The sequence below is a fragment of the Protopterus annectens genome, chromosome 15.part0 (genome assembly GCF_019279795.1).
Source record: "Protopterus annectens isolate FY-2018-M chromosome 15.part0, PAN1.0, whole genome shotgun sequence".
Taxonomy (NCBI): domain Eukaryota; kingdom Metazoa; phylum Chordata; order Ceratodontiformes; family Protopteridae; genus Protopterus; species Protopterus annectens.
Window position 1 is genome coordinate 695,086,372 of NC_056749.1, and position 12,500 is coordinate 695,098,871.

The following is a 12,500-nucleotide window of genomic DNA, read 5'->3' on the forward strand; positions in this document are numbered from 1 at the left end:
CCTTCCAAAAATAAATAGCTGATTGACTATTTTAGAGTCTGTATATATTTAATTTTCCTTGCTCTTGTGGCCCGGGTCATGGTTGAAAATGGTCAAAGGGACCAGTTCATTTACCCAGTTAGCAAATGAATAATGCACAGAAGTTAGCCTACTCCAACACAAATATTAGGCTGCATAATTGACATATTTCTAACATTTATTTACATCAAAAAGCAGCAAACACAGCCAAGCAGGCCAAACTGAGCTGAGCCTAATGGATTTGTTGTCAAGACTAGCTCTGAATAGGTTTCCCTACAAGTTTGCAAAGGACAACTGGCCATTTTATGAATGGCCAAATGTCTTTACCCAACACAGTTCAGTTTCTGAATGAAAATTCGGCAAACTGAGCTGTGTGAAGGAAGGAGGAGGTACAATGAGGGAGAAGTAGATGGATGGAGGAGGTTACTAGGGAGCAAGAGGAGGAGTTAAGGAATGAGAGTGAAAAAAAAACATCTATGACATGGCACTTGACCACCAGTGGAATCTGGGGAGATGCTTTAGACACTGATAAATGTGAATGAACAACTCGTAAGAAGCCAATGTTTGAGTTGCTTATTTACATTTTTTATAGGACATTGCTCATGTACAAGGAACACTTTTTCAAATATTAGCGATGTTAACCTGAGAAGTTGACAGAATAACTGGATGTGTGAGAAGTTGACAGAATAACTGGATGTGTGAGCTGCACCTATTTCTTTGGCATGTACTTGACCAGACACACACAGCAGCTGGAGCATATTTAAAGCTTCCTTACTAGAAGAATCCAGTGTCTAAACACATTGTCTTATACAGATCACCTTAAAGCCCTATCACTATACCGGGTCTCCTACAGGTTACTGAGAGAGAATGTCTGGTATACAAGGCATCCTTGGATCCAGCACTGATTGATGGACCTTTTGGACATCCACAAAATTAACAGTATCAGAACCATTAGATCCAAGGATTTAAATTTTGCTTGTGACATAAATAGGCCATGTGATGTTGATGAGACATAAATGCATCTCCGAGAGGATCCCCATGCACTGAAACAAGCTTCCCATCCATGTGAAGCAGAGTCCATCCCTGGGCTGGCCCTATTTAAGCATAACTTTGAGTCTTTGAACAATAGGTGGGAGATTGGAAATCACCCTGTTGCCATTGCCAATGCGCAATGCCACATATCTGTTTTTTTCTGGACTATCCACACAAATCAAATCAATTCTCTGCTCTGGTACTCAGGAAAACACTGTACAAACTCCATTTTTCTGTTTCACAAAAGGAAACCGACTATCAGTGTTTGTTACAATTGTCTGATTCACTATGATTTTTTACAGAAAAGCATAGTAAATCGGCTGAAAGCAGGCATCTGGAACAGAAAAAGAGGGCGTTCCCATCAGCTGATGTCACTGTGATGTCACGTAATGGGCAGGGCATGGGTGGGAGAGGGGTGGGAATGGGTGGAGTTATGGGTGATGTGAGGGGCGTGACCTTAGTCCAGTTTTAGCCACAAAGAAACCTGCCAACCCTACACACACCCCCTGCCACTTATATATTCCCAATCTGAGATCGCACTACAGTGGGGAAAAGGTTATTTCCTGATCCCTACTTTACGTCACCGATTACAGCTGTGTGAATGGACTTTGCATTTGCTAAAGGGATCCGTCTCACTTATGCAGGTTAGACAAAACGGAATCGGCCATCTCGACATTTCAACTTTCGTCTAACCTGCACTCAGGATTCTAAATGTAAACATATATATATATATATATATATATATATATATATATATATATATATAGATATATATATATATTTTTTTTTTTTTTGCAAATTGAAGTCCAACCACATATGATGTTCAGAGTTCTACAACATGGAACATTAAATAAAAAAAAAATTTTAAAAAGTTTTTGCAGGGGGCAAGCCACCCTGTTCCCCCTACACCCCCTGCTACTTAAACATACTAACTCCAAGATTGCACTACAGTCAGGAAAATGATAAATTTCCCCTTCCACGCTGTACGACGAACTACATTCAGATTGTTCGATGTATCAGAACTTTGATCATCTGGTCTTCGACCATATGTGGTTCAATGTTGTGCAATTTCGATGACTTGTGTGTTACACAGACATATGTATGGGTTCCCTGCATTTTGTCAAACATCCACCGGGTGGATGAATGCTAGGGGTGGTGCTTTAAATCAAACATTTGGGTAGCTGAATGGTCAAATGTCATGAGTATGTTTTGTCAAGATAGGCGAGTGGGGCATGGATGGGGTGAGAGTATTTCTGCATGTGTTTGATTGTTAGGGCTAGAGTCAAGGATAGGTGTTGTATGCTTTTGTGGTAGTATGTGTGTATTTTAGGGTTAGTGTCAAGGTTAGTTAAGTGGATAGAAGTAATGATTTTAGTGTGTGTTTGTGACTCTGTCTCTCTTGTGTAGTGGCAGTATTATAGTAAGCTTTTTCTTTAAGGTGTAGAATTAAGGTTGGGGGAATGGGCAGTGTTAGGATTAACACCCACTACAAATGTAGTGCAGGGGGGCTACATGCTAACACTGGACTGAGAAGTTCTAATCAGATTTGACCTTACTGGTAGTCCTGGACACACTGGAGAAGTGTTTTACATTCATTCTAATTCCCTCTGTATGCTTTTAAAGTGCATTTTATTGCTAACCTTTTAATAATATTTATTGTGCCAGCAATTTGTGATTTGGGACTTTTTTTTTCTTGTGAGAGTAAGACGATACTGGTGCTCTGAGCATTCTGCTTCCCCCCAGGCATATGCCACAGAGTTGTTTGTTTTTTTGTTTTAGATGGCTCTTTTGTTTAAGTGTAGCTCTTACATTGTGTTGTGTCACAGGACCTGCTGCTGTTATATTTGCCTAGGATGCTTTTGGTTTAATTTTCTTACTACATAGTGATACTAGATAGACAAGTTCTTATCAAATTTGACTTTACTACCAGTCTGAATGATATCAGGAATGTGTTATTTTAATTCAGTATCGTTTATGTGCCTTTAAAATGTATTTACTTAAAAACTGTTAATACCCAGCCTGGCTCTGTTACATGTAGGGATGAAGCCCTCATTTGAATCTGAACCACCATGGCTTGATTAGCTGTCCTGGCATACAGAGTACTAGATGGAGAGGGGCAGTTGTGAAGGGGTATGGCCCACTAGCCTATCCTGGTGATAGGTGGTTTGATACACTTGATGGAACACTTGAAGGTGTGATTTTTCCCAATGGAGATAAAAGAAATCACCTCCCACAAGACAGGAAGCATAATTTTTGGACAGCCCTTTGCAAGTCCCTTTCCCTCGAACCAAGATAAATGTACATGAGGATGCTAGATCTAACTACAAAACATGAAACACCATGATGGCTGCCTCTCAGTCATCCCTTTATCTAGAAATGGGTTGGTTGGCCAGAGGTTGTTGATGATCAGCAGACAGGGTAAAGTAAGCAAAAAGAAAACCCGTTAATACTTTGTACTGTGCCAGAGTTTTCTTTGTTTGCGACAACTTTTGTTTTTGTTCACAGTGAGGCTTGGAAATTTTGTGTACATTGAGCATTCTGCTTGCTTTTACAGCATTTTTTCCTAATTGAGTGTGACTTTTAAGTGTAACCTTTAAATTGCTGTGCATAGCAGGACCTGCTGCTCTGTTTGCTTTGGCTGCTGTATTCTGTATTTCCTTGATACGTACTGCTACTGGATTAAGTAGTTCTAACTGGACTTGACTTTGTGCTATGCACAGTAGCAGGGTGTGTGGCACTCTATAGATACAATTGGTTTCTTCTAAGGTGTTAATAACTGTTATCTAATATTCTATACATTACTCTTTGCCCCTTTGCTAGTTTTTATGTTTGCTAAAAGTTGCTACTTCTATTGCTTGGCTCTTAGCTGTGTTGAGTTGCACTCCGCTGATGTAGTTTGTACAATCTCCTTATTTCTACTAGTTGTGCTACATTGCCTTACATGTTGCTGTTTGTTTATAAATCTTTGTTGCCTGGAGTTCAGTTACTTGAATTGCTGTTATAGTTATGAAGCCCCTTGCTACTCCCAGGCCAGTTCATAGCTCTCATCAACAGTTGATGATATCTTCAATTCCCTTGCTTGTTAAGGTAGTTATTGATAGTAACTATATTTAGATGCATCCAAGCATGTGACAACCAAGCTTGATATATGCTAGAAGGCAATGACTGTGCATTACCCAAGCCTATAAGCTCTTTAATGCATGTGTTTGGTTGCATCTTAGAAGTAATGACTGTGTAGCACCTGAGCTTATTGATTCTTTGAGGCATGTGCTGTGGCTTCTCAGCCCTCCTCCATTTGCACTACTAGTAGTATTTGAGCATGTTACTCAAGCGTATATACTGTGTGCAGTGTTTACTGCCTGTTGAGTCCTTACACTGTTGTCATTTTACAGACTGTGTGCATTGCTCTACTGCTTTTGTAATTGAGTACAGTAGTAAACTATCATTGAAACCAACGAGTAAAAAGGTCACACACACAAATCAGTTAGTAAAAACTACAAGAAAACCCTAGCCAATGTAAAGTTTCCACTGTGTGATACCTTAAACATCCTGTAATAAAGACCCATAGGATATATACAGATGACCCCTTACGGACATCAAGTGTTTCAACTATAATTACTCATTTTTCTGAGATTTAACTGCATTTAATTCTACTAACTCTTCAGCCCTAAAACTATTGTTACACTGACATTGTTTGTTGCACCAAACCACAGCTGTATGTTACTCTAAGCTTAGACTCCCTCATGTCATTTCTTTCCTGTAGGTCGAAGTAGTTGTTGCATTATCTTTAGTGCATCTTCACATCACGCTGTCCATTCTCATTGACATGATTTATCTACCCAACATACCTTTTATGCCTCATGACTAAATTGGCTCATTATAGCACTTCTGTTCTCATTAATTTGATCCACCTGGTAAACATGATAGCCTCATCTACCTCTATCCCTTCTGTTGTTAGCCCCCTTGTATTTCATATTTTGAGGCAGATCTGTCTAATGCTCACGGACAACCAGCAATCACTAGCCAACATGGCATGATTTGTGAGAGGCATAATTATCTAGTTAACATGTAGTCCACTATCACACTTACACTGATGGTTGACAAGCCACATATAAACTTTCTGATGCCTCCAAAAGATTATATACTAAACTAACAGACATTGAGGTAGAAAAAAGTCACTCCCCCAAGTCTCTAAGAATGAGGACTAAAAAGCCTCAACAGCAATCTACTTACACAGCTACATCATAGTCACATAACTCAGTCAGTCACCAGGCAACAGATTGCAAACCTTTTGCTGCTACTAAATCTGCATATCCAGGTAGAAATGTCTTAGTAGTTGGTGACTCCTTTGTCACCAAGACTACATTAAATAGGTTGGACAACTATAGGCCAAAAGGTAACTGCCTTTCTGGTTCCAGGATCCATGACACACACACACACACACATACACACAAAAAACAAAAACACTAAAAAAGGAGAACAGCAAAATGGATTTTTAAGTGCTTTCATTCTGTATTTCATTACAAAGAAACAGAAACCCACATCTTCTGTTTTAATAACTTGTAAGTGTTTCGGTTTTCATTGTTTGTATGAAGTGTTTTGGTTTTCTTGTTTGTGGTAAATGCTTTGGGTTTCTTGTTTGTAGTGTTTCAGTTTTCTTTTTTTTGGTAAGTGCTTTGTTTTTTCTTGTGTGTAGTGATGCAGTGTTTTTTTTTGTTTTGTTTTTTAAAGATCCACAACATTGCAAGAACTCTGCAGCCCTTCAAACAGGAAAATATGATTATGGCCTACAGCTTTCAATCCAGAAGAACATACAAAGATATATATTGGAGTTTACTATGCATGTCCTAAATTCAGGTAAGACTCTGGCACTGAATGGACTTCTACAGTCACAAATAATAATGCCCAGATACAAAGAGAAGATAACTGGATTCAACTATTGGATAAGTAATAACACCACCCATTTGTTTACCAGGTAGGCTCACTGGACAGACTGTCCCTTTTCAGGGGCAACCTGAAAGCACTGACTAGTTAAGTGATTTGCTCAGGGTCACACAGTATGCAAATGGCGATAGAGGAAGTCAAATAATGTACCACAGGAAGTAGAGCTCACAGCCTTAACCCTTTGTGTCAAATGCCAGTAGCTGAGATCTTTCTAAGGGGATCAAGTGTATATCAGCTTGAGATGAGATGTTCTAAAGCACAGCTTACTTCACCAAGGATGACCTGCTCCTTTCTTTCCACACTCCACATACTGGTAAAAGTACTTGTTATTTCTATATTGCTTTTATTAGGCAAATTCTACTTTCTGGACATTCCAACATGACAACAAAGGTTTCAGAAAATTCTGTTTTGGACCACATCAAGGCTGTTCTTCTCAATACCAGACTTTTAGCAATAAATTGTTGGAGCTCAAGAGTCTTCTGCAACTTGAACATATCTATATCTGTGCTACAGCAGACACCCAGATACATTGTAAAGACAACACCCATCTTTACCATGTTTCAGTACCTATCATGCCTTCTTAGATCAAAGAAACTATAGAGTCATCAGCCTAACAAGCCACATTTGCAAAACCATGGAACGTAGGTTCACAGGTTAATAGGTTTATACTAGGTTAAATGCCACCAGAGTCTTAATAAGCTTAGCCATGCAACCCAAACTAGTTTCATCCTAGAGTTTGATGGGCACCTATACATGGCAGGGTATGTTAATAAAGAGGTCGCTAAGATATGTGGGGGGTATGTTAGTTGGGGATTCATTTACTTACTGTCAGCCTCTGCCCATCAGAGATATTGGGCCAGAATAGGAAATTTTGTGAGTTCCCATCCAACAATCAAGGTTTCTTTTGAATATGTTTATGGTTGAACTCTGTTTCATGCAGTTTAGGAGCTTATTCCATAGTGCAGGGAACCTTTGAGACCCAGATCTGACCCTCTAGCACAAAATAAACCTGTAACTGCTGAAGGTGCACTGTTACATAGAACAAAATCCAAAGAGAAAAGCAGTGACACCACCACAGATGACTGGCAAACCTGTTAAAATCTGACAAAAAAGATGAACACAAATCTTTTACTGAAAACTTGAGACATAAAACGTGGCAAGATAAAAATAAAATCCCTTTCAAATGATAAGCGTTTTCGGAAATACCTTCTTCAGATCGTAAAGGGAAACAGGAACAACATGCTTTTAAAAGATATACACAACCAATCGGCTTCAGCTTGTTCTGTCAAAGAACCAATTGGAAAACCGCCAATCAACAAGCTTGAAGAGAAGTACTTATTTGCATAAACCAATCATCAGTTAGATTATTACAAGCCAATCACAGCCAGGTATCATCCTTATGCTCCAATCAGAAAACTTGCTAATCAGAGCACATAAAAGAAAACACATCAACCAGTGGCTGTTCCCCTATACTTTAGAATGGGTCTCAGAGTAGCTACAATTTTTAAACCAGGAGGCTTGTCTACTCTCAAATTTATGATCCATTTGGTTTCATTCATTTCAGCATTGCTGGTGATATCTCCTAGTTTAATCCTTTTAGCTGTAACTTCAATAGCCTTAAACTTACAAAAATGTCCTGGAAACTGAGCAACATGACAAGCAAGGGCATTCTTAAGGTCCTTATTACGAATATCTCTCTGATGCCTAAGTATTCTATTTTTAAAGATTTGATCTGTTTTGCCTACATAATAGACAGTACAGCACTGGCAAGGTACACCAAATGTGATTACAGTCAGCTTTACATGAAAAGGTGTATTCCAGTCCACTGATGGGATGTTTAAAAGTATTAAGTACATCTATAGTTCTACAAGCAGAGCATCTGCCACATCAAAGGGTGCCTTGTTTGCTCCAATTGGACTTATGATGGAAGCCATCCTTCTGGCAGAGTATACGCTTCAAGTTCTTTTTGTTTTTAAAGACAAAGTTTGGATGTTCACCAACAATTTCACAAAGTTTACTATCCTGGGTTAGGACCAGCCAAATTTTTTTATCACTTCACAAATCTGATGATTATTATTGGTGTAAGTCAAAATAAACTTGATGCAGTCATTATGTTGATATTGTCTGTCTCTCACATGAGTTTTCCTCTTGTAGCTGCTTGTTAACATATGGTAAGCCTTTAATCAGTCTGAGATTTCATAGTTCCTCTTGGCTCACATCAGTATCATGGTTCGTATAGCCTCTCTCCTTTAAGTTCTCCAAAAATGGAAAGTGGCTCCGTCATCCATCCACATCCTGAAACAATGGGTCTGAGTGGTGTCTCTGATACTTTTGTGAATCTTGGGAAGGCCACTTATCTGACCCTCTGGCAGGTTCTATTCATGTCACAGGCAAAGTTGAGGTCCTTGGAACTAGTGTTTCTGGTGCTGTTTGTCTTGCGGATATGCAAGAGATCCATCAGAGATGGATCTGAGGATGCCTTATATGCTCTGCATAGATTACCAGTCAGTAACCTGTAAGAGACTGAGTACAGAGATAGGACCTTAAAGTGATTTTTGTAGGACAGGGTATTCATACCCTGAATTTTCCTGGTGAGGAACCTTTGCTAGCATTACAACTATTGCAAGTGCCTGATTAGGTACATGCTGAAAGGGGGCGTTGCATATTTGACTTGTCAGACTGATGGCTCTGCAGTACTCAGGGTCAGTTGATGGTCCACGCTTTCAGAGAGGGATGACTGTTGTGGGCCTCCATTCACCTGGTATTTGATCCTGTTTTGAACCTGTAGTTGAAGACTGCCTGAAGTGGCCCTGATAGGCCATGTGTTAAGCTATTTAGGAGGCAACAAGGGGATATTATTGGGGTCCATTGAAGCAGTGTTTTTAGCCTTAGCGAGCACCTCCAGGACCTGCTCCCTTTTGATAGTTTGGTGAAATATGCTAGAAGAGAATTTACAGGGCATAGTGAGGGGATGAAGTTAGAACTAATTTTATCAGCCAGTAGATTTGCTGTGTTACCCCAGTCGGTTGTTAGTGAAGATTGTGCCATTTACCACCAGTTCTGCACACTGCAGTGTGTTACATTTAAGGCTTCTGACATAGCTGAAGATGGCTTTGTGATTGTCCTTAGCCTGGGAGGCCTTGTTGAACATTATTAGACCTCTTAGTGTATTTTTTAGTCAAGTCAGTGAGCTCTTGTCTGTATGAAAGTTGATCTTTTTGATTTTGGCCATGACTCTCTTCTTTTGTTATATAGCCTGTTAAGCATTCCACCAGTGGGGTTTGTTTTTGGTGTTAGATGTGGGCTTACTTCTGATAGGTACGGCAGCCTCAATGCAGCCATTTACGTTTGTACAGGGTTTCTGTAAATAATTCTGCATAGGTAGTTTTGTCCTTGGGTTTGGGTGAGCCATGATTCTTGACAAACTGTCACATAATATGATGTAGTTTGCTTTAGAATAGCTCCTAACTGTTATGGATTTAGTTGTTTTTTCCCAGTTGATTTTTATTTTGAGGGAAGCAACTTTGTGATCCAACTTCACCAATGAGGAAATGACACGGGGGGGGGGGTGTTGGGGTTGCAACTCTCTCCCATGTTGGCGAGTGCTAGGTCCAAAATGTTTGATCCTCTGGTTGGAGAGTTCACTATCCGGTCCTGGGTGTTTGTGTTGATAAAGTCCAGGAAAGATTGTGCCTGTGAGTTACAGGCAGTGTACATTTCCCAGTTTATAGAGGGGTAGCTAAAGTTTCCCATGAACAGGGTATTTTTTTGGATGGTGAGCACCTTTAGTAGATCTAGGTTAAGGGCTGTGAACTTTGTGGGTCATAAAGGGTGACCTGCAGCTGACTGACCAAGACATAAGGAACCTTGTCTATAGAGACCTGGATATGGATGAACTTCAAGATTTTATGCTATTTAACTAACCTAGAGTTGTATTTGCTACTAACATAGATCAAGACACTTCCATATTTAGCCCCTGTCTGTGATGCTGTTGGTCTAAATGTGTGGAAGACCCTGTAGCCTTTCACTGACAGAGTACTTTCTGCATCTTTAAACCAAGTCTCAGTAATAGCACTAGGACCCCTTCTGTTCAGCACTTGCATCTTGGATAAAAAAAACCCACCAATGACTGACTAAATATACTGATGACTGCAAACTCACTGTTGTTTTTTGATTAGCATCTAATGCTACTATAGCAAAGGCTAGACCATACAAATCAAAAGTTTATTAAAAACAGGTTTAAATTAAATGCAAAAAAATGTAGCACTGTCATTTATGATAAATTTCAACAGTTTACAGTACATACAGACCCCACACACACACAAACTGCAGACTGATGTAGTCATCAGAGATCTCGGCTCCTTCATAGAAAACTCTCAATTTTGTGACCACCATGTAGCAACAGTAGGCCCAAAATCCATCTATCTAGCCTGATAAATAAAGGTATCTCATCCTGGTCAAACACGTTATCATTTGTCTGTACTCTGCTCTGATCAAATCAATTATCGACTATTCAAACTACATATCCAAACATGGCACCCAGCAAAAAAGACTCCACAAGTTCTTAACTAAAATAATGCCTCTCAACTGTCCAGATTTTTGCGTCATATTTTTGGTCTGTTCCTCATAAAATTTGTGGTTCTGATAGCAAATCAATGAAGTTAGAACTCGGTAAATAATAACATACATTTTAGTTTGAATTTATATCTTTCAGAAAATTCATGCAAAGACTAATCCTGTTACTGTAGCAACTGTCTGTTTATAACAAGAATATTTAGAATCTGTTAATATTTGTGGGCCTTTGTACATCATTATTTTATTTTTTGTCCAGATTTCTTGCACTAAGAGGTTGAGACATATAAAAAGCATCACCAAACTAAACTCCTTGAGCTACCAAGACAAACTTGAAGCTCTGTCCATGTACTGTCTTATTGATTCCTGAGAGTTGTTTTATGTTTAACATTCCATGCTAAGGCCACAACCCTCCTTGATTTTCTAAACATTTACAAAACAAATTGCTCCATAAACACTCAAATTAAGGATTGACTATCAATCCACAAATAAGATATGCTGTAGGGGCATGTCTATTATTCAATACTTCCACCATCTCAGGTATAATCTTTAATTAGATATGTAACAGAGTAATACCGTCACTTCCTCTAAGGCAAACCTTGTTCATTGGCTGAGCTTCAGTAAATTCATCTCAGACATGACTTGCTTTTCCCTTTTACAGGTAGGGAGTTCCCACTGGGAGTGGGCAGTGGTTAGGTGATTATGGGCCATGAACTGACTCTGCACTGTAAACTCCTAAAGCTCTATGAAACATGACATGTAATGTAACACAGCACCATGGAGCTAAGAGAAGTAGCATTATACCCCTGCTCTACAAGTGTACTCATTCAGTATGCACGAGAATACTGGACACATGATTTGTGGTAAATGTAATGTGCATTGCTGGTGCAGCATGTTTACACAGAACAATGTGCTACAGCAGAGAGTCACAGACATGCCTGTCAACCTGCTGATGAGCATCACCCCAGGTTATAGGCAATGGTGCTGCTCTAGCTAAACATCTGGCTGCATGCGCATGTTCTCACAGCTCTACCCCTTTCCCTGTTTTCTATAGGCACACAGCTTGTGACCCCCAGTTATGGAGAATGATGACTATCATCTTGATCAGCACATGATACTCCGACTCGCTATCCCATAGCTGCACACCCTCCTTCCCACAGACTGCATCAAGTTTTGCAAGCCAACAAAGTAGACACCTGTAATAGTCATGTTGTGGCAGCTTGGTTCTGCCACTGGAGGATGCAATGCTTGGTTCTGCATAACCTCCCATAGCATGAGTACACTGTGCCCAATTCCCATGATCCTACTCATGACATAGTTTTGCAGTCACATTTCAAGCACACCCGAATCTGTGCAAGTGATGATGACCTTGACCCGACAACCTACTAGCCTGTGTGTGCATGTTTTTGCCTGATGCACACTGTGGCTGGTCCATGCACTGCACTCCATGGCTTGCCTATGATATTACAGTTATTTTGTTCTGTATTGTCTGTGTCAATGCCTATTGCTGTGTAGTAGACACAGCCACTTTCGTTGTGCTTCAGTGTAATACAGTTAATTCTGACTTAACTGTGGTATTGCTGCATATTCTTGCCCTGAGTCTCCTCCCTGCCTTTTGGCTACTTGTACAGCTGGAATTGAAGGCACTGTTAACATGTTCAGCCTCTGCTGTGTTTGTGCAGTACTATGATGAGAAGCATTGAATACACAACAAAAATATTGCATTAGATGAGTGGACTCAGTGTTCTACCTGACATGAGTATGCAGTGATGACGTCCCTAGAGTAGGCCAAATACCCATTCCACTAGATTCCATTTTTCCACATGGGCTGCATTATAGACCATTTCCTACATGGTCAGGAGGTTGGGGATTGGAAGATCATCAACAAAGGCCTGCCATCATAATCAGCATGTATATTATATGTGGCCTGCTCC